Source organism: Mustela lutreola, chromosome 13 (assembly GCF_030435805.1).
Source record: "Mustela lutreola isolate mMusLut2 chromosome 13, mMusLut2.pri, whole genome shotgun sequence".
NCBI classification, from domain to species: Eukaryota; Metazoa; Chordata; class Mammalia; order Carnivora; family Mustelidae; genus Mustela; species Mustela lutreola.
Window position 1 is genome coordinate 20160135 of NC_081302.1, and position 24395 is coordinate 20184529.

Genomic DNA, 24395 nt, shown 5'->3' on the forward strand with positions numbered 1-24395 from the left:
CTCCCTGCCAAGCAGAGAGCGGGTCTTGATCCCAGGACCCTGGAATCATGACCCTAGCCTAAGGGAGGCTTTAACCCACTGAGCCACAAGCCACAAGGGTGCCTTGTCCTCTAATTTTTAAGTGACTAAAACAGTTACTGTAATATACAGTGCCTACATGATTGTTTCTATCACTTCATTATCTGGTGGGACATTTATAGCTTAAAAATATTGAAATTTGATAATATAGAACAGTTACACTTGTCCCTTTATTTTAGGCCAGTGTTGAATCATTAAGAGGTCAATGGTATAATATAATATGATATGATGTGAAATACTACAATATAGCATATATAATCCAATGTAATATGTGATATCATATCACATAATGTCATAACATATCATATCTCTTGTTCCACATTTTGGGTTAATTATAGAATTTGAGCTAAGAAGTGAAAAAAATATTAAACATGTGTCAAAATGCTTGAAACAGAGCTATATGGCCTACTAAGGAAGAGAGCTAAATAAAATTCAGGGACCATGTCAGGCATCCTAGGATGAGATACTGCAGATATGGCAGAATGAGAGTAGGATTTATGACATATTGGAATTAAACACACATAAATAGCATATATATATATAACTATGTTGAAGCATATTATTTTGAATTCTGCGTATATGATGAAAAACCAACAGTACACAGTGTGACTTGCACATATGAGACCTCTTTTCTTTATCCCATGATCTCCTTTATGGACTTTTCAGTCTGAACAACTTCATATTCCTTTGAACACAAACTCCCTTAGATTTTAGGGAGCACACAGGGTATGTATTAACTAAGCTTGGTGACTAGATATAGACACAAATACCACACACAGAGCTAAAACTTTATAGAAGAAAAAATGTACAGTATTTGGCATTATGTGGATCTAAATATGAATTTAGCTCCACCAGTTACTAACTTTATGTTTTTTTTTTAATCTACAATATTACACATTACAATTTTACACATTAACCTGCTTCTTAAAATACCAAGTATTTTATCAGAACCACAGTATGCCTCCCCTGTAGACCAAGCAACTCACAGTTCTGCCCTGGTAATCCTCCGAAAACTTTGTGTCTGCCTACATGAGTCACCACCATGAACTACCAGTGTGCCAGGTCTAATTGGACAATTACATTGTCAGATCTATTATGTATTATATACAATGCCTTGTATATAACAGACATTTAGTATTTTCAAATGAGATACTTACATCAAAATAGTATTTAAGTCAGTCTTTTCTTTAATATTGCTAAGTATCCTATCATGTGTTACAGAAGTCACTGAGAAGTACCATAAAATATGTCTGGAAGGAGTTTTAGGTTTACAAAAGTGAGGAACCCATTTTTTAAAAAATTACCACCTAATATTGTATGTACGGATGAATCACTAAATTCTACAGCTGAAACTAATATTGCACTGAATATTAACTGGCTGCAATTTAAACAAAACCTTGGAAAAAATACATAAAATAAAATTGACTACCCAAAACAAGAGTGATACTAAAGAACAAATCTATCATCTTTTGTTCCTTGGTAATTATTATATTCAGCGCTAATATCTAACTATTTCTCCAAAGACTAAAGTTCCATCTTCTCAGCAAACATGTTGAATGAAGTTGCTATTGTCCCTGATCCTGGAATCATATATTTCTGCAAAGATATGTCTCAATGCAATTAAAAGTGATAGAGAATAGGGACCACTGGAAGCGATGTTGCCTTTTCTGACAAAATGATTGAATGGAGATCAGTGAACCTCACCAAACTAGTTTTCAGTGCTTAATGTCTGAGTAACTGCAGATCTGACAATGCAGTTGTCCAATTAGACCTGGAGCACTGGTAGTTCATGGTGGTGACTCAGGTAGGAAGACACAAAATTTTTGGAGGAGTACCAGGGCAAAATTGTGAGTTGCTTGGTCTACAGGGGAGGCATACTGTGGTTCTGACAAAAATGAACAGAAACACAAAAGTCTATCTTGGGAAAACACTTATTCATGCTGTCATCATCATACTAGCTTCCTTTGATGACTCCCAGCTCAAATTCTAAAGATGTAAAGACTACCACTAGTTTGGATATGCTCAGCATCATCAGTGAGCCAAATACCACTAACAACACTTATGCTTGGGTAGCAAAAATAATGTCTTATATTTGATATATACATTCTCACTATTAAAAGTTTTTTAAAGTCAAACGTATGGCCAGAGACATCCACAATGACGTAGAAACTTTCAGCACATGAGGCTCCTTCTTCATCACCAAATACAAATCAAGCTCACAAACACAACAGTGAAAACACTGGTAGTGTCTCCTCTACATGTCTTGTAAATTTGTTAAGCTCGCCACTTTCTTTATTTAAGATTTATTTTTAAGTAAATAAATCTTTATTTAAGATTTATTTATTTATTTGAGAGAGGGAGAGAGAGCACAAACAGGGGGAGCAGCAGAGGGAGAAGGAGAAGCAGACGTGGGCCTGGATCCCAAGACCCTGGGATCATGAGTTGAGCCAAAGGCAGACACTTAACCCACTGGGCCACCATGAAACCCCTAAGCTCACCACTTCTTAAAGGCAAAATTGCGACTGAGCCTCTATGAATAGATTTATTTCTATTGTTTTATCATTCTAGCCCTAATATAATACACTTTTGAAACTTCCTCTCGGTATATAGATAAAAATAGGCTAGCTTTGGCAGCAATTTCACTTTCGTAAAGAAAATACAATATTCAGTTCCCTTGTACTCTAAAAACAGGCTGCATGAAAATAACTTCACATACTAGAAGCATCAAACAAAACTCATATTTTGTTTTGAATTAGCCCATTATTTTCTATAGCTGTCAAATAAGAATGTTGAGAAATACAGTTTTATAATCAGATATCCATGAAAAAATGCGGTATGTTTTTCCCATAGAAATATACTACACCCTAAACCCAGATACAGCATCAGCATTGAATACAAACACATGATAGAACTAATAAAAGTAAATACAACAATGAGGAGCAAAAGTTAAGGAGAAACTCTTCCACAATGGTGTGTTGTTGGTGGGGAGAGGGGCACAGGATATCCTTTCTGGGCCTGTACCAAGCTAATCCATTGCCATATGGTTTTATGACACCAACTTTTTTTTTTTTTTTAAGATTTTATTTTTTATTCATTTGACAGAGAGAGAGAAATCACAAGTAGGCAGAGAGGCAGGCAGAGAGAGAGGGGGGAGAAAACAGGTTCCCTGTGGAGCAGAGAGCCCGACGCGGGGCTCGATCCCAGAACCCTGGGATCATGACCTGAGCCGGAGGCAGAGGCTTTAACCAACTGAGCCACCCAGGCGCCCCTATGACACCAACTTTATATGAAATTTCCTTTTTATCAAGGCGAATTCTTTGACATACTGCCTAAAATAACTACTAACCTCCAAACATTTTCAACTCCTTCACATTCATTGGTAGGCCTAAAAAATATGGGGAAGGTTTTTTTTTTTCTTTTTTAATGTTCTTTATGGCTTATTTGGTTATTATGATCCAAAATACTCCACTATGATATGACAAAATTGAAAATTTGCTATGTTAGAATCCTTTTTTTCCAAATTCATTGATCAGGCTTTGCCAAACCTCTTTATATTCAATTGTTATCTAAATATAGGTAAGTAATTTACCTGTAGGTAATTCATATTTCTGAATATAGTGGAACATCCTGAAACATCAGTGTTCACAAGGAGGCTTGAATTTCAGAGATTTTTCTAAGGCATTCTCGAATTAAAATAAAAAAAATAATATATATATATATATATATATATATATATATATATATATATAGCGATATATATAGCGCCTATTGTCCAGAAGAACATGTTTATCTACTTTCCTAAACTGAAAATATCTGCTAGTCTGAAACTAAACTAGCTTGCTACTAAGCAATCTAGGACATTCTGTACACAGAATTTAAATAAATCAATCTTTTGTGATAATCTGCACACATATTAATTTTCTCTAATTTTTTCTGCTCTACCACAATTCACAATTAACATGAGCTTGGTACTTTGAGATAATGCTATTAATTAGTAATTCTTTAATCAAGTTCTTCAAATAATTGACTTTCCTTGACAGAAATAATTACTACAGAACAACTGTCCAATAATTGTGGGGCCTCACAAATATTAGATATAACTACCACTCTAGCATAGCCTATATAATATTGTAATAATAAAGAATAAAAATGGCCCTCAGCTAAAATTTTGTAGACACTATAAAATCATAAGAGTTAAAGTGGTTCAGATCAGTCCCTTTGTCTTTTACCTGTAAGGCGTAATCAGCTGGTGGAAGAGAGAAATGGCCTCAGCCTGCAGCCTTCATCTTGGTTTCCGAGCATGCACCAGATGTGTAGTTCAGTCTAAAGTAGTTACCAATTACTGGGTTATAGCACATCATAGTGGACTGAAACTTTGAATGGGGTGATGCTGGTCCATTAAATCTGGCTACTCTTGGTAGACTTGTAGGATTGAGTCATAAAACAGTGCAATGCTCACACATTTTCTCCCCTCCAAATCTACTCTAGGGAATGACCAGTTTGCTATAACCTACCCTATAAATAGACGGACCTCTCTTTTTAACTTTTATGTTTCCTGTTCTATCAGATTATGTAACGGAATGGACACACAACGTACTCATTTTCTTTAGGGGCTCCATAAAGCATTTTTGTAAGGTGGTTCTAGGTTTTCCTTTATCCTAATTATTTGGGGATAAACTGAGACCATAGCAACTGCACAATCTCTAAACAATTTCACTTCTTTAAAATTTTATTAGAACCTGAACTCCTCTACCTGCAGAGAATTTCTCATTTGGACAATTTTTCCTTTCCTAATATTACTTCATTCTCTCCACACACTCTAATCTTTCATTTTTTTCCTATTTCAATATTTTAATCTCTTATTTAAATAAAACAAAATAAAAAACAAAACAAAGAAAAAAATCTTGCTGAATGTTCTTAAGAACTCAGCAAAGTCCAAGATTCTTTATTGGTCTTATAAATTATACAGGAATGGCAATCCTCCATAAATTTCCTTTTGACAGATTCTGCTCCCAGAGAGAAGGAAATAGTAACTTTAGTCCCAGAGGTGTACAAGCACAAAAAACTCCTGAGCTGCAGTTTGCTATTTTTCTCAACTAACTGAAAGAGTCAAATGCATTTATCACTACTAAGCTACTTTTTGGGTCAAGTTCTTCAAGGATTCACAAACAAAATATGATTTATACCTCACTTGTTACATAATATTAAGCTTTTCCCAAAATATAAATTAATAAAGACCTTCACCCTTTCCACCAAGATCACATAGAAAGACGGTGTACTAATTGGTCATCTCTACTTATAAAATTTTCTTTTGGATTGCAAGTTGTTGGTGAGGGAAGAGAATGGGAAAGTTCAAAAAGATTCATACTGTATTCCTAAGGGAGGGGGATATTAGTGACCGCAGCAGGGGTCACTGGGATGGAAAACCAAAAGCATGTCTTTATTCATAGGTAAGCATCTATTATGTCAGTATTTTACACTTGCTAAAGGTTAACAAAAAATAGCCAACAACTAGCCGACAGCAGCTCAAGTTCAGAATGTTTTTTCAAACAAGTGAATTTTTCCATTTTACTTATTATATATTTTTTTCTATCCTGCTGTGTGTCATGACTCAAAATTAATAGATGTTCTCAAATGTAATTTCTCTGACTAAAGAGAGGGCATCGTATTTTAGTTTACACAGGAATTCAACACTATGAAGTTTGAAAACAACTAAACATGTGAATGTGGGCTGTGTTCTGAATGAAAGATATTGAATTTGGTCACTGGATTCTGTCCAAACTAACTGTGAGGTCATTAACCCACTAACAGAGTTCTTGAGGGAGATGAAGCTGCTAAGCAGGTTCAATATGTAGAAGAGAAACAATTATTAGTGTTTTTTAATTAAACCATTTTGTTTTCCAAAGGAGTTATTTTCTATTACATTTGCATTGCTATTTTTTTAAAGATGTATTTATTTATTTTAGAGAGAGAAAAAGGGTGAGCAGGTAGTGGCAAAGGGAAGAGGAGAGAGAGAATCCTAAAGCAAACTCCCCACTGAGGACAGAAGCAGGATCCCAGGACCCTGAGTTCATGACCTGAGCCAAAACCAAGAGTCTGCCACACAATCACTTGAGCTACCCAGGCACCCCATATACACATTACTGTTTAAGTTATTTCAATACCTTATAACTCAAATTCTTTCTTCTCTGGGAATACATTTTAACCACAGAGTATCCTTAGGAGGCAAATAATAAACACAAATACAGTAGCTTAGCTTTAGTTAAAACAAACAACTACTTAACACATATTTTAAGCTAGATGTGTAAATAAGATAATAACTCATACGCTTTACAGTGTATGAGTTATTATCTTACTTTAAGTTATTACTTTACTTACACATACTTTAAGCTAGTTGTGCAAATAAGATAACTGATATGCTTTGTCATCCATCTGCTTTTATCATTGTAGATGCATTATATGTATAAACAGATATATGGTCTATTTATAATAAAAAATATATATGTATATATACACACATATATACTTCTCTCTGCTAGTTTCCTTTTATATTTCTGTCATAGTAAAAATATTTATGTTCATTAGTTATTAAGGGTGACATAATGATAGTGGAAATTAACAGAACTAGAACTCAAAATCAAATGCATACATTACTTTTGATAACATTGTTTTCCATGCAGACAGGGATTAGCAATTCTGAAACTACTAAACATGTATACTGGAATTAAACAATTAAGTAAATGAATGGCGATCAACAGGGGCCAGGTTCTTCACTGTTGAAGAGGGAGGTGAAGACAAGCAAGGGAAAGAGGACAGGATGATCCTTGTGGTAATGGAGGACAGTTGGAGACGTTGGTATGAACTCATCTTTAGGTTTATATAGATACAGATGGTTATACCTAGAAATATTTGTAGATAAGTACATATATTTGGGTTAGTATACATTCATGTAAACTCTTACTCCTTGCTCTGTCAGCTAAGATTCCTAGATGCAATGACATCCCAATAACAGTGAATGAATCTGGCACCCAGATCTTGGTTTCCAGTACCATTCTCTAATGCTAAGTGTAAAGTGGCCAATGAAGGACAACTATAACTATAACTACTACCATCACCCAAATGAACAGAACGCATTACCTTTTATTATTTATTACTTTTTTTTCACATCACCTTTTAAAATCACGCTATTTAAAAGATTAAACTTCACTACCTCGAATGCAAATTATGTCAATGCTATGTGGTGTGTTTGTTTGTTTGAGTGGTGCGTGGTAACTAGAGCAAAATAGCCAAGAATAGTTCTGTATTAACTTAATATAAAGCAGAGTTAGTGTGTATGGAGGGTAGGGAAGGAGGGAGATTGAATTCTCCTTCAAAATATACAAACTTAGGAAGTCAACAGAAAACTTCAGTGAGACCTTGGAGTATCATAAGGTAGAAACAGGATCTTCAATCAGCTTCATATGGATCTCCACCGACTGATATCAGATTTACCAGATCTACTGAGAAAAACAAAAACAACTAGATGATGATAAGAATAAATAAAAAGAATTCAAAATAATTAAAATAGTAATGTTAACTAAGGAAGAAGAACAATGGGTTTATTTAAACTTGTCCTTTGTTATAAAAATGAGAAGCCAAAATTTCTCATACAAGTAAAATGTAAAGTGGCCAATGAAGGACAACTATAACCGTCCCTCAGGACACACACTGCTTAAAATATAACCTACGAGAAATTATACTAGGTACCGAACATGCTTAGATGTAGCCTTAAGAAAAACATGTACTGGCAACAGGCCTCTGGGGGAGAGGACGATATACATCCTTGAAGAGGAGCAGCTGGGGATGCCGGGCTTGCTCAGGGCAGAACGCCGCTTGCTTCATTTTTCCCCTATTTGCCATTCCCAGGAGCATCAGCAGACAGTCGGACAATGCTTTCATTTGGCTTGCTCACTCTAGGTCAGGTACTACGTGGTCAGACATATTTTGCCTTTCTTCTTATGTATCTACAAGACTCATGGTCAATGTGTAATCTACTCTGGCTTCTTTGTTGGTCATTACTTACTTTCTAATCAGTATGAGATTGAGAAGTTGTTCTGCGCTACAGTCTTCTGCTGTCGCCCCCTGTTCCCATTCTCTTGCAGCTGACTTGTTTGTGCCTCATTCTTCTCCCGCGTGCCCTCAGGAGGCAACAGACAATTAGGAATTATAATAAAAATACATTATTTTGGAAACAGAGGGACAGAATTGTTGCGAAGACCTAGAAATGAGGAAAAGTATGTTGCATATAAATAACTATGAAGAATTGATGTTTAGAAACAAACATTCCAAATGTGTTAAAACAATGAAATAGCAATGAAAGGTATGAGACACAATTTTTTATGATCCTATGAGTTTTATAATTGAATTTATGTTTCTGTGCTGAAAAATTATAAAAAATAAAAGCAATAAGAGTAAATTATTTCTAGAAAATACTAAAATAAAATTAAGCCACAGCCAATATGCAAAGAATATGGAAAAAAAATAAAATAAGAACTATCTTATCATCTAGCAATCTCATTTTTGGATATATAGCCAAAAGAAGTGAATAAGGATCTTGAAGAGATCTATATTCCCATGTTCATTCCAACATTATTCACAATAGCCAAGATATGGAATCAGTCTTGGTATATACATACCATCCACATATATACAATAGAATATAATTCAGCCATGAAAAAGAAGGAAGTTCTGCCATATGTGTCAACACAGGTGAACCTGGAGGACATTGCGCTAAGTGAAATAAATCAGACACAGCATGACAAAAACTGCACTATCTCACTTCTATGTAAAATCTAAAACAGTAAAACTCATAGAAATAGAGAATAGACTAATGGCTACGAAGGGCAGGAGGAGTGGGAAATGGGGAGATGTTGGTCAAGGGCTACCAAGTTTCAGTTATAGAAAATGAAAAATTCTGGAGATCTAATGTATGAAAATGTGACTAGTTAACGTAATTTGTATATTTGAAATTTGCTAAAAGAACAGGACTTAAGAGTTATTTATCATCACACAAAAAATGTAAAGAAATTGGTAACTATGTGAGGTGATAGATATGTTAATTACCTTGATTGTGGTCATATTTCACAATATATCGGTATCACAGATTGTCAAGTTGTAAACATTAAATATATATAATTTTTAGTTGTCAATCATAATTTGATAAATCTAGAGGGGAAAAAAGGAAATGAAACTCTGCTCACATTCTAAGATGTCACTATATATATCACTATATATATAATACACATACACAAGAATTAAACAATTAGGTTATATATTTATATACAAATTTCTTTATACCACTTATGTATACATACATGCATGCCATTTGTATATAATTTACATATAAATGTTATAAATGATTTATACATAAATGGTATGAAGACATTTGTCAAGAAAGGTGTAGAAACCAAAATCTATACAATGCAAGATAATTATATGTGGTCAGAGAGTTAACACAATTCCTTCCTCTTCTACATGTACAGCTGATCTTTGGTTTACTTTTTAGCTCTGTTCCTCTGATACCTTGATGAACTGCTATGTGATCTAAGAAAGCACTGTCCCTGTAAAAAGACATTTGATGGGAATATTGCATCTGGCCTGGGAAAATAGCAAATACCTTTTAGTTACCCACCGCTTTGAGTTTCTCTCAATGTGGTGATCCTTATTACTGGCTCTCTTGTGAAAGCCTGAAACTGTTTTCAGACCTAGGGACTTCTTTCAAAAATAAAACATCCAGAGTTCAAGTGTAACGGACAATAAAACACAATGGCTGAATAAATGGGTTTTGATTGTCTTGGAAATAAATAAATAAAACATCTAAGCAAGTGCTATTCCTGAGAAATATTCACTATAAATGTTGAAATGAATATTGGAAAACATGATGAACTTAGTTATCACATACTTATCATTCAATTATTTATAAAAAATACAAATTATGTATATTTGAATTCCACAAAAAGAAGCTGTACGAACAATTGTAAACAAGCTTCCAACAAATATTTATTGAATTTCTGTGTCATGCACTAGAGGAAAGATAGATACATTAATACTTATAATATATATTTAGGATTTAGAAAAGAAAAGCAATATTTTTTCCAAGACAACAACTGATATTTACAATCATAGGTCACTTACTTCATTCTTACACATCAGAATTGTACTATAATTTTGCACACCAGGATATCATGAAACTACTAACATTATTACTGCAATTATTTCACAGCATGAGGAATTATTTAGTTAAAAAATAGACAAATATTTATTTTTAAATTGGATATACACATATTGATATGTTCATTAAAAACAATAAATAAAAAACAATAAATGGAAATACAGCATTGTGTCAGCAATATTATTCTCTGGTTAGTGGGGTTAAAAAAGTGCTTTTATTTTTTCTTGTATTTATAAGATAATATGTGCAAAATTATTAAAAATAAATTCATTTTAATATACAATATATCAGTAAATATTAGAGTTGTATAGTTTAGAGTTAAACATATGACAGAAATTACATATATTTGCCAATGGTAGATAGAAAACTGAGTAATTCTCCATTTTATTCTTATTTAGGGTCTTTCACAAGAGGTGTTTATAGTTTAATTCAGTTCTGTAGAATACAAGGACAAGGAGTTGCCTCCAGAGGACAGTAAAAACTTACACATGAATTCAAACATAATCTTAGAAATAATTTGAGCCTGAGTTCAGAATATTAAAATTTCACAAAATGTCAAGCTGTTTTAGAACTGTCTTTTTAAGTTCTTTGTATTTTGAATCATTAAAAAATACTGTAATAAAATCAACACATCAATAAAAACAGCTTAAACATTCAAAATCTCATCTGAACAAAAATTTATGGTGTTTTGGATTGGAAACAGAACATCTGTCAGTCATAATACTTTAAGAGATAATTGTACTACATAGTATGTTCATTAGCTTGTTATAAATTCACTGAGATTTATCATGGAGATTTAACATCATGACCCTCAATATAAAGTCATTCAGGTATTTAGGCTTACTATGTGTTCCAGAGATTATTAATTATAAAAAAGGATAGTTAAATTTAATGCTTTGTTCATAGATTGTTAGTACCTATCCCCTTGTATATCATTAAATCAATGATCACATGAATAAATAACTTATTTTACTCCTTTCTGAAAAAGTGAATTACTACACAGGATAAAAGAAGACAGTGGCTTCTCTCTTTTTTGTCTACATTTTTCTAGGCATACCTCATTTTTTAATTTTTTTTTTTGTTCAGCTTATGAACATCTCAGATGGAGAAGGAGGGTTTATTTTCTTTTTGTCCTCTTTCTGTCCTACAGGAAAGGTGGTGAACCTTCATCCACATCAAGATACGCTTAGAGTCCTTGCTTTCACAATGATAAAACAAACACATAACTAAAATAACCTTCTCAAAACCGATAGCAATTTCTGTTGTTTGAAGAAGTCAATGGATCGCTGCTTCAAAACAAAGTAAACTCATATCTGTTTCACATGTGGAATAGAACACACGATTGTGAGTTGTCACAAGCACTCCATGAAGGCACACACACGGGTTGTGTCTTTCCATAGTGTCAGCTTTATTTGATCATAAAGCAAAGTTAAATCACAATTATAGAGTGGGTTGAGGATTCCAAACTCAATGGCAGTTCACCATGTGATTAAATTGGGCTTCTAACACAAAACTGGACAAAGCACACAAAACAGGACAGAACACAAGCCATACAACAAACAAGTTAACAGAAGGGGTGCAATAAGTGAATGAACCAAACGCACTGGGGTGGGCAGTTGAGATGAGGCCTAGGTCTGGTCTCGGGCAGATCTCAGCACTTGCAGTTTCTGATGTGCAAGCAGGGAAGGCTCTTGCTTCTGTTCAGAGATCAATGGGGCACAGCCTTTAGCAGCAGTTGCCTTTTTTAAGTGGTCAGACATAGAGAGGTCAGGTCTGAAGAGTCTGACAGTTTACTGCTCAATTCCTAACCTTTTTAAAGGGATTTAATCAGTTTTGGGTCTCTACAGGCCTCTGGTTTTATTCCTTATCTGTTCTGGACCAGCTAATGCTGGTCCCGGCCATGCTTCCTAGCTGCAGTACCTTAACTGCTAGTGTCATTGCTGGACATAGGCTCCTGCCTGACATGAGAGACTCCATTTTACTCTCCACATTGGTCAAAGATGAAGCTGCAACCTGTGGAGCATTCACACCATATACAGAGAGTGGTAGCTTGGAGTTAGACATCAGGAAACAAGACACCTGACAGGTACCAAGACTATTAGACTTACAGTAAAATTAGAGCCTGGAAGAGCTGACTGTCACATTGTATATAAAATAGTGTGTTTATGGACAGAGATGATAGGAAGAAAAAGAAACTAAATAGACTTGAGTCTAACCATCAAGCTCTGTAATTACAATATAATTGCAGGGTAGGAATTTTGAGCTACTGATAGAAACCATGGCTCTGAATTGGGTCTTAAGGAGACAAAGGGAAGGGAAGCAATAAACACACACATAAATTATGAAAACAATGAAAACATCCCCAAACAATGTACAAATTATGTACATAACAATGCCATATCTTATTAAAATATATATATATATGTAAATCCTTGAGAACTTTCTCAAAGATAAAGATGGCAAATGCTCTCGAAAAAAGTGATACTAAAATGACACAATGGAATAATTAGACTATGAACTCATTGTCAAAGAAATCAAGTATTGGCTGTAGTGCAAAATGAAATTTTTAAAAGATTTTATTTATTTAATTATTTATTTGAGAGAGAGGGGGACACAGTGAGGGAGGGAACACATGTAGGGAGAGTGGGAGAGGGAGAAGCAGGCTTCCCTCCAAGCAGGGAGCCGGATGTGGGACTCAATCCCAGGACCTTGGGATCATGACCTGAGCTGAAGGCAGATGCTTCATGACTGAGCCACCCAGGTGCCCCTCAAAATGAATTTTTTAAAGATGCTTTATGTTTTGAAAGATGTAAAGAAATAGCCTATACAATAAAAAAATTATTAATAAGAACATAGGAATATTAGACAAGAATGCACACACACAAAATATTAGACAGTAACAAAAAAGTCCATATACATTTATTAAATAGAAGACAAACAAAATCCAATGTATTAGATAGTAAAATTTATCTATTGGACATTTTGGGGGGAGGAAATTTTAAGGCAGTGCCTATAAAACACCGATAAATGAGCACAGAGGATAAAACAATTATAATATGAAGTTAAGAGATACACATTGATTGACTTTAACATATACCTAGTAGCATTTCAAAAAGAACTCTGAAAGAATGGTGAAGATGTAATAATTTGAGACACTAAGACTGAGAAGTCTGTTTCTACATCTCTGGAGACCAGAAGTCCAAGACCAAGCTTTTGGATGATTTTGTTTCCAGCAGGAGCTCTCTTTCTAATTTGTGGAAAGTCATCCTCTCAAGATGACCTCTCCTCAGTGGACATATCAAAAAGAACAATTTGGTGCTTTGGTGTCTCTTCCTAGGACAGTAAGCCCATTGACAGGGTTCTACCCTTATGACCATATTTAACCTTAACTGCTTCCTTATATGCCCAATCTCTAATTATAGCCACAGCTAATGTCAGAGCTTCAGCATATGAATTTGAGGGACATAAATATTAAGACCATAACACTTTTTTATTTAAAGAAGGGTTAAAATGAAAACAGTGGCCATACAGAAATAAAATGAACAGTAAGAGAGAGAGACAATATAGTTTAGTAGGGAATAAGTCTTGATAAAAATTCTTCTCTTAGAAGCTGAGAGTGAATAGAAAATGTTAAATATTAAATAAATTTGGACTTACATAAAATTAAATAAACATAGATAAACATTCTGTTTCCGTATCAGGAGCCACAGGGCTGATGAGTTAAAAATTAACAGTAGTAAAAAAGATAAACAGAAATATCACAATAGCAATAACAACAAAAGAAAAACATAACATCTATGAGAATTAAATGCATATACATTTTCTTCAGCAAATCAAAAATTAAAGAGAAAATAATAATGCAGTTTTGAAATATTTAAACTGGATTGCATGTAAAAAATACTGCATATCAAAATTTGTGGGATGAAAGTAAAAAGTATTTTAGGAAAAATGCATAGCTTTAGGTACGTTTATTCAAATAAATGTTAAAGCGCCGGGGTAGCTCAGTCAGTTAAGCACCTTAATTTGGTCCAGGTCATGATCCCACGGTCCTGGGACAGAGTCCCTCAGTGGGCTTCCTGCTCAGCGGGGAGTCTGCTTCTCCCTTTTTCTCTACCCCTCCATGCGGCTCATGCTTTCTCTCTCAAATACATAAATAAAATATTTAAAATAAAATAATATCCCTGACTTGTAATAAAAAAAAGGTAAACAAATACATAGGACATATTAAACAACATTTTAAAACTTGGAAAAGAAAATGAAAAATAAGTAACATTAAGGTAGGAAATTTTTTTTTAAGAAGAAGCAGAATATATGAATAACCAAAGATTAGCAAATTGTATTATATCAAAAGTAAAATTTATAAAACTGAATACTATATAAGTACAAAAAAAAAACAGCTTAAGAAAAGTTTAAAGTGTCAGTAACAGAATAAAAATATATTTAAAAACCTCCAATAGAAGGGAATTTTAGAATATATGCAAAAGCTATTAATAATACATTCCCAAAGAAAGAACTGTAAGAGGTCAATAGATATGAGGAACGACAGCAATCATAGAAACACAACATAAAACCTTGACATAAAGAGAGGATATAGAGAAATGGGAATTTTCACACACTCTTGGTGAACCAACACATCAAGCAATTTGGTCAAGTAAAAAAAAAAAAAATGTTTAAATAAATATAATACTGTTATAAAATACACATAGGCAATATACTATATTGCTCAGAAAAATTGTTTTGAGAATGCAAGGAATTGATAAAAATAATTTTTGTGCAGTAATTAAAAACACGAGAGCCTTTCCAAGTGCTAAGAGCTAAAACCCCTTGCATCCACATAACAATGAAGATGAAGAACTGAAGTTGTTTGTGTCAATGTAACTTAATTTTTAGTTCTAGGAAATCCCTATCCTAGAAGATAAAACCATAAATCAATAAATAATTACACTCTTTGCTTCACAAAATTCTGCAAGCCCATCTATCTTAGAGTTTGTTCATTTGGGTAAAATCTCTTCTGCTCAAACAGCTCTCTTAGACAACATTTTACTTATAGACTTCTTTAAGAGTGTAGTCCCTCTGTGTCCATTAATCCTACATAATTATGTCATAAATTTTGCCCTATACCAATCAATTCTCCACCTTAAAAAATCCACTCAATAAATCAGAACATCTAAAGGTGTGGTTCCGAGGACATTAGTTGTTAAAGCATACTTAATTATTCTGAATGCAACTGCTCAAAAGATACTAGAATTAAAAGGAATTCCTTACTTCCATAAATGTATAACTTGAGAGTAAACTACAACACGTAGAGTACTCGAAGAGGAATTATGTAGACACGAAACATGATGTGAATGCCATGGGTGAAGCGTCCCAATTTATCATATCTTTGAATTATTCTCGAATCCTATTTACCTTGACTTGCTAATTAGTGGTTCTCCATGCTTCATGTTAGTTGGTAGTTCCAAAAGATACCTATGGTGATGCATATCCCCAGAGTAACAGTTGGAATAGAATCACATTTTTGTTTGATTTTCTATCTCAAGCTATGAATTCTTTGAGGAAGGAGGACTCTTGCCAAATTCATCATCCCTACGAGCCTCATGTTTGGCACATCATACATGATTCCTATTTATTAAGTGAATGGACATGAATGAAAAGTGTGCTCTTGTGTTTTTAATTACTGCACAAAGGTAATATGACCTAATAGTCATATTTTGTAAATGATTTATGTTTATTTACCTTAAAGGTTAACTTTAAAATGATTCATATGCTTTAGTGATTTTCATTTCTTAGCTGTGGAAAATCAGGTAACTAAAACAGTCTTCAAAGAAGATAGCTATAGAAGTTTTCAAAAAAGAGATACTTCAGGGGCGCCTGGGTGGCTCAGTGGGTTAAAGCCTCTGCCTTCGGCTCAGGTCATGATCCCAGGGTCCTGGGATCCAGCCCTGCATTGGGCTCCCTGCTCAGTGGGGAGCCTGCTTCCCCCTCTCTCTCTTTGCCTGACTTTCTACCTACTTGTGATCTCTGTCTGTCAAATAAATAAATAAATAAACTCTTTAAACAAAAGAGAGAGAGAGATACTTCATTATAGTATCATTTTAAAATGTCAGGTAAAATTTCTTGCCCTTTTGAATGACAAGAAGCATCATTATTCAATGGCAACTGCCTTTCTATAACATTTAATAATGAAATAAGATTCCAGATATGTTTGATTCCAGTTTCCAAGGGATTATTTTGCTGCTTTGTATTTCGAGAAATGATTCTCAAGAAAGGATGGGTGAGTTTATTTCACAATACCTCAATGTGGGCTCTAACATAATTTTTAAAAATCTTTGTCTTAATTACTTAATTAAATAAATATGTGTAGCAAACAGTGTTTGGCAAATGGGAATCATTTTTAGGTATTAGTGCAGATTGTAACAGTAATAATATTTATCACAGTTCAGACAACAATACAGGTTGGTTGAGTTTTAAAGGGCAATGCTCAATTTTTGTCTATATTGCAAAATTATATACGATGCATTTATCTTCCTATTACATTCAATTATAAAAGTAAATGACAACCAAAGCAATCAATGCAAAGATTTATGTTTGAAAAAATATTCTATATTTTATTTATTTTACAGAAATGTTATTTATTTATTTGAGAGGGAAAGCATGAGAGGGGGAAAGTCAGAGGGAGAACCAGATTCCTTGCTCAGCAGGGAGCCCAATGCAGGACTCAATCCCAGGACTCTGAAATCCTGACCTGAGCCAAAGGCAGTCACTTAACCAACTGAGCCACCCAGGCACCCCTGACTATGTATTAATGAAAGAATATAACACCCTTCTCAAATGACACATGACCGTATCTATAAATTAGGTGCATTCTAAAATATTCTTTTCTCTCGCTCTTGTAGCTTTGTTAATGAGAAAAGGAAATGGTACATCAAATGGTCTCACGGTAACTTAGATGTTTATTTTATTGCAAGTTATTTGAGTGATAATTTGATATTTATTTGATGAACCTCCAAAATTAACATCAATCATCTTAAGAAAACTTTCTAAAGGCTTAGTAGAAGCTCAATAAATTTTATCAAATAAATCATCTGTGGACTCAAGATATCTTATACAAATGCTATGAAATGTAACAATTTCAGTGCTAGATTGTCCCTCTTCCTTTTACTAGAAACAGATTAGAAGTCAATCACATATTGGTCAGGAAATACGTAACACAAAAGAACAAATCAAGGCAAATGAGAACATGACCCATTATCCATTTTATTTTGCAACTAGTTTTTAAAACTGTCTTTTTCTCTACACTTTATTATGTAATTTCTTTAGATGAAATTTTACTATTTGGAAATATATCACATGGGGCAAATGATTTCTGGAACTTTAATTTATATATACAAACTAAAAGGAAAATCATTTTCTCCTGTTACAGTTAGGAATCTGATGGCAATCTTAATATATTTCTCTTGAAATATGTGATCAATAATTTCTAATTGTCAAATTCAAAGTTATTATCCATACATTTGTTACTTTAGATGGTAATTCCTTTAAAACTTTCTCCTTTCTTGAATTTTTAAAACAATACTATTTTTTTCATCCTACCAACTATTCCTGTAACTCAGTCCCTTTTGGATTTTATACTTATTACCCAATGTTTAATTAACATTCATATTGTTTAAAGTTTATATTGGGTCTTTATATTTTCTTGTTCTCCCATTTTTCCTTTAATACCATGTGATCTCATTGATTTATATAAATATAACAACTCTTCTAAACCTGATCTCTTGTATATACCTATGTGTAGTTGAGAACTCCTGTCCTCCTATGAATGATGAAATCCATCTTAGACAGGAATTTAAATAAAATAATGTTAACAGGGGCACCTGGGTGGCTCAGTGGGTTAGGCCGCAGCCTTCGGCTCAGGTCATGATCTCAGGGTCCTGGGATCTGGTCCCACATCAGGCTCTCTGCTCAGCAGGGAGCCTGCTTCCCTCTCTCTCTCTCTGCCTGCCTCTCTGCCTACTTGTGATCTCTCTCTGTCAAATAAATAAATAAAATCTTTTAAAAAAATAATAATGTTAACAATTTACCAAGACATAAGAATATATTAAGAAAGTCTCTGCTACTCAACATGTTTAGTAAATAGTCAATAATAATCGTTGATGGTGATCACGGTAGGCACTGTCAGAAAAGACTAGTACATATATAAATTTACTATTGTTCTGCATCATTAGGTCCATCCACATGATCTACGCTGGTCAAAATTCCTTGCCAAATGTACACCTGAATTAAAAATCAATAGATCTACTCCCCAAATACAAGAATGATAGGCCTAAGACATCAGTAAGTTCCTTTCAAAAGGAAGAAAATGAAAGGAAAAAGAGCCATCAGTTCCAAGCAAATTCAAAATTTAACTGTATGCACTCTGTTGAATTTCAAGGATTAGGAGTAGTCCATTTGGCTTTAGGCTCTACCCTCTGATCCCTCATCTCCGTGTCAGAACTCTCAGTTCTACCTTATGAGTCAGGCTTCTTTTTTAAATGAAAGGTAGCTTGTACTTGCAGCTGAGTGGTTTTATCAATCCGTCTCCTGCCAGTAGAATTTTGGGAGTTTGATAGCCTTTTGTCATTTCTCCTTTGGTCCAAGCCAATGACATTTCTGCTGATACTACATTTTCAGGAACCTTATGGATCTCCTGTGTATATCCAGAGGAGTCACTCCATTAGACAGTAGACTTCTGCACAGGTCTTTCCTAGATAACCTCAACCTTATTTTTGGTTTCCACTAAAGTGGCTGAATGGATCCAGGAGTCAAATGCCTGATATCTTCAAAGAATATTCTGTGTCACTAAGTGATGTGCATCTTTCTTCCTTCTGGGCCATTAGGGACACCTGTAGCTTTCTCTTAAGTTAATACTTTCCTTACAGTGAACCTCCTAATTTTAGTTCTTTTGCAAAATGGATAGGTTAAAAGTTTCCCAGATGAAGCCCTGATTATCTTCGTTTAACACAACTACTTTCAGTTTATCTTCTTTCCTCCTGCATTTTACTATAAATGGCATTACGAAACCAAGTTTTACCTTCAACACTGCTGAGAAGTCTCAGCAAAATATCCAAGTTCATCACTTACAAATTCTGCTTCTTATACAACTGTAGGACTCAATCAACCAAGCTTTCTTTCACTGTATAATGACAATTCACTTTGCTCACATACTTAATCGCATGTTCCTGACTTCCTTCTGATTCCTAATTAACAGTGCCTGTAATGTTCACATTTCTAACAATCTTCTCAAAATTCCTTCTGCCTTTACTCATTACCCAATTCCAAATCCACTTCCACATTTTTACATGTTTGTTACATTAAAATCCCATTCTTGTACTAGTACTACTTATACTCATACCAAATCTGTACTAGTTTCCTATTGCTGCTATGACAAATGAACAGAAACTTAGTGGCTTAAAAAACCTAAGTTTATTATCTTACTATTCTAGAAGTCAGAATTTAAAGTCTGAGCTAAAGTAAAGATCTCAGCAGAGCTAGTGCCTTCTGGAGAGGTCAATCCATTTCCTTGTTTAGCCAGCTTCTAGAGGCTGTCCTAATCCTTTGCTTGTGGACATGCATCAGGTCACCTCTGCTCCCTCTCCTTCCTTCCATCAACACATTGTCTTCTTTCTCTGCCTCTCACGTAACTGCCTCATTCTTATAAGGCCACTTATGACTACATGGTCCCCACATGGATAATATGGCATATCTCCCCATCTCAAGGTCTTTAACTTAATCACATCTGCAAAATCCTTTTCCCTTGTAAGGTAACAAATTCACAGGTCTGGAGATTAGGATATGCATGCCTTGGGATAGGGGAGACATTATGCAACCTATCATCTCATATTTCAAATATGATGTATCCATTAAGAGAAATAAGGATGTAAGTTATGATCCATTAGATACATATAATGATTATATGTATATGTTAAAAGTATGAGCATATATAGATAAAATGAGAATCATTTCTGTTATATAATAATTATGATTATCAAGTGGTAACTATAGGAAATTTAATTATATTCCCTCCAAATCTTCTTGATGTTAAATAGTTCTATTTGCATTGAACTTCCAGAAATTATTCTTGTATTTTTCCCCAAAATGCTCCATGTATTTTCCAATGAAAGTTCTATGGATATTATAAGGACTGTAAAAACTCATAATTTGACAAAGATTATTAATTTTGGCTTTATAAAATGAAGGAAATGGTGTTTCAAATGCTCTAGACATTAATTTTGATTGTTTAAAACTGTTGACAAAATTCTTTTATTCAGTTATTAGATAGTCTACTTTAATTACTGTCATTTTGTAGTTTGCTATGCATAGCTTTATTATTTTAGTTGTGAAATTATCTGCACACTTTCCATTAGGTCAGTTAATGAATTTACATTTTCTAGAATTTAAGCATATGTTTCTTAGTGAAATTGTTTCAATTATACTGATGATCATTTTCAAAGCTTTGCATAAGCAGCTTGCTTTAAAGCATTAAAAAAGTGACTTTCTGTCCATGAAATAATTAATCCCTTTACCACTCCAGCAGATCTCTTGATGTTTCATTAATTTATCCAAAATTGATTAAAAATAGAGGACATAGCTTATAAACTACATTTATTGATTCTACTACAGAACTAGGAACTAATATTTCTGTTAAAAAATATTTCTTAGGGTTGCAACTACAATGAAATAGGGGAAACTCTCACAGCCCTCAATATCACTAATCATCAAGGAAATGAAAATCAAAACCACAGTGAGATATCACCTCACACCTATTAGGATTATTTTCAAAAAGACAAAAGATAACAAATTTTGGCAAGAATGTAGAGAAAAGGGAACCCTTGCACAGTCTTGGTAGGATTGTAAAAATTGTGCACCTGCTTTGGAAAATAGTGAGGAGGTTCTTCAAAAGTTTAAAAATTGAACTACCTCATGATCCAGCAATCCTTCTTGTGGCATATACCCAAAGGACATGAAATCAGAACCTTGAAATGATATCTGTGCCCCCATGTTCACTGCGGCATTATTCACAATAATGGAAACACCTAAGTTTCCATCAACATATGAATGGATAAAGAAAATGTGGTGTACATGTACAATAGAATGTTATTCACCCCAAAAAAGAAACTACTATTTATTTAAACAACACTGTGCTTAAGAACACTGTGCTAAGAGAAATAAGTCAGAGACAGAAAGAAAAAAATCACATGATCTCATTCATGTGTAGAATCTAAAAATGCCAAATATGCAGCTGTAGAGAATAGAACATTAGTTACCAGCGGCAGAGAAGTAGGGGAATAGGAGATATTGATCAAAGAGCACACAATTATATTTATGTACAATGAATAAGTCAGAAATTTAATGTACAACATAATGACTATTGTCAATAATGCTGATCTGAATACTGGAAATTTGCTAAAAGAATAGATTTTAGGTGCTCTCACCACAATAACAATAAAAAAGAGTACTATGTGAAGAGATAGAAATATTAATTCATTATATATATATGTACATCAAATCATCACATGTGTATGTATGTACTTTCACTGTATATGTACATCAAACCATCATGTGCACACCTTAAATATACATAATTTTTACTAAAAATGTCCTACTTTGCAAAAGTTATTATTTTAATTGAACATTTTGAGTATATAATGGATTTCTATTTTTAAGAAATCAATGATTTATATGTGTTTTAAAATTTATTGTATATGAACAGATAGCATATGCTTACAGAGAAAAAATCTCTGGCTTTAATTTCTTCTACTTTGTTTAAATACTACTATTATCTTGTCTTCTATTTTATTCATTTCTAAAGATACAAACCAATTATCTAATTGAATGTTGAAAAAGATATGATAAAACTTCTAGTTCTACTATCATGTAATAATATGCATGTAGAAAGTAAAATTTTTTTTTAAGATTTTATTTATTTGTTTGCCAGAGAGATAGAACACAAGCAAGGCGAGCAGCAGGCAGAGGGAGAAGCAGGTACCTTGCCAAGCAAGGAGCCCAGCATAGGACTCAATGCCAGGAGGACCTGAGCCAAAGGCAGATGCTTAACCAATTGAGTTACCCAGGTAAGATTTTATTTATTCATTTGAGAGAGAGAAAGAGAGCACAGAAGGAAAGTGAGAGGGAGAAGCAGGCTCCCCGCTGAGCAGGAAGCCTGATAAAGGGCTCCATCCCAGGACCCTGAGACCATGACCTGAGCAGTAGTCAGATACTTAGCCAACTGAGCCACCCAGGCACCCCTATAAAAGTGACTTAAACAAAATATTTGGAAAATACCAGTCATAAGAAAAGTACACAGAAAAATCTGTGTGAATTGACCAAATCTATACTTGTAATTCCATTACTTAAACAATAAAAATACACTAATCATTTCACTCAAAAAGCTGAAAGATACAACAACAAAGCAAATCTAGGAAAAGGAGAAAATGTAATGTAGACAAAATTAGAAGAAAATAAGAAAACAGGGGCACCTGGGTGGCTCAGTGGGTTAAAGCCTCTGCCTTCAGCTCAGGTCATGATCCCAGGGTCCTGGGATCCAGCCCCGCATCGGGCTCTCTGCTCAGCGGGGAGCCTGCTTCCTCCTCTCTCTCTGCCTGCTTCTCTGCCTACTTGTGATCTCTGTCAGTCAAATAAATAAATAAAATGTTTAAAAAAAAAAAAAAGAAAATAGGAAAACAAAAGTCAGAGAACAGACAGGGGAAAAATTCGTGTTCTTCTTTTAATTGAATGCAACCCATGCTAATATTTTAAAAAATTATATTCAGTATAATACTGAAAGCCTTCCATGAATCACTGTAATATGCTGCTCTGAGATGGGGAGAGAGGTTCCCAGAAAAGAGATTCCAACTTCTCTGTGGCTGGCCCATGTGGTCCATTTTGAACTTTTATGGGCTATCCATAAGGTTTGTCAGAATTCCTCTGTTTTCTTCCCGAGATAGGTCATTGTTATTAACACAAGGAAATTATTTTGAACTCTTGCTAACTTTTCCTGATTCGTTCATTTAGTACTACACCCAGCCAAATTATTTGAATTCCTTGGAGGATATATTTTGCTCTAACTTTTAACTAAAGTAGTTTGGTTATCATTGGTCTTTTGTGTTTATTAATAAGTAGTGGTGAATATGAAATCTTTTCCTCATGCTGTTTGGTGCTGTCCTTCTCAGGAAAACCTACACTGTGAATTTAGTAAAACTGATTATACAGTTGGGACGCCTGAGTGGCTCAGTTCGTTAAGTGGCTGCCTTCGGCTCAGGTCATGATCCCAGCGTCCTGGGATCGAGTCCCACATTGGGCTCCTTGTTCCGTGGGGAGCCTGCTTCTCCCTCTGCCACTCTGTCTGTGCTCTCTTTCTCTCTCTCTCTGACAAATAAATAAATAAAATCTTTTTAAAAAATGATTATGCAATTTAGGAAAAAGAAGACTCTGACTTCGAAATTAGTATAATTGGACTACGAACTCATCCTTAAATCCACAGACACTCAAGTTCCATCAATCCCCAAACATTGTTCAAGTCACCTCCAACTTGTATGTCTGATGCATCTTCATTTTTCTCTCTGCACAATTTTAGTAAAGTCATTATTATGTGCTTGTTTAGGTGAGGACCTTGGCTTCCTATCTGGCTTCCCTCCTTTCTTTCTTCAGCCTCTCCACTTAGCAGACAGAGAAATCTTTCTTACAAATGGAATTACACTATCCCCAGCTTAAAGTCAGTGATTTTTCATTATGCTTAGAAAGTATTTGAAGCCCTTTCCCAGAACCTATAAATCCTTCCTAGTCCACTTTGCTGACCTCATCTCTGAGAACTCATTCACTCTCTCATTATGATCACAATAGCTTTCAGCAATTACAAGAGCGAACATACCCCATTCTCCGTATTGCAAAACTGTTGCATTTATTATTCACTATTTTCCCGTTACCTGGCATTCCTGAAGCCTAGTCTCCTGAGGGTCTCAGCTGAAGATCCTCAGTGAGAGTATCATGTTCCTTGTTTCTTTGCATCGCAAAATCACAGCATTTCCTTCATAGCACTTAAATAACCTATACTTATTTGAGTCATTTGTTG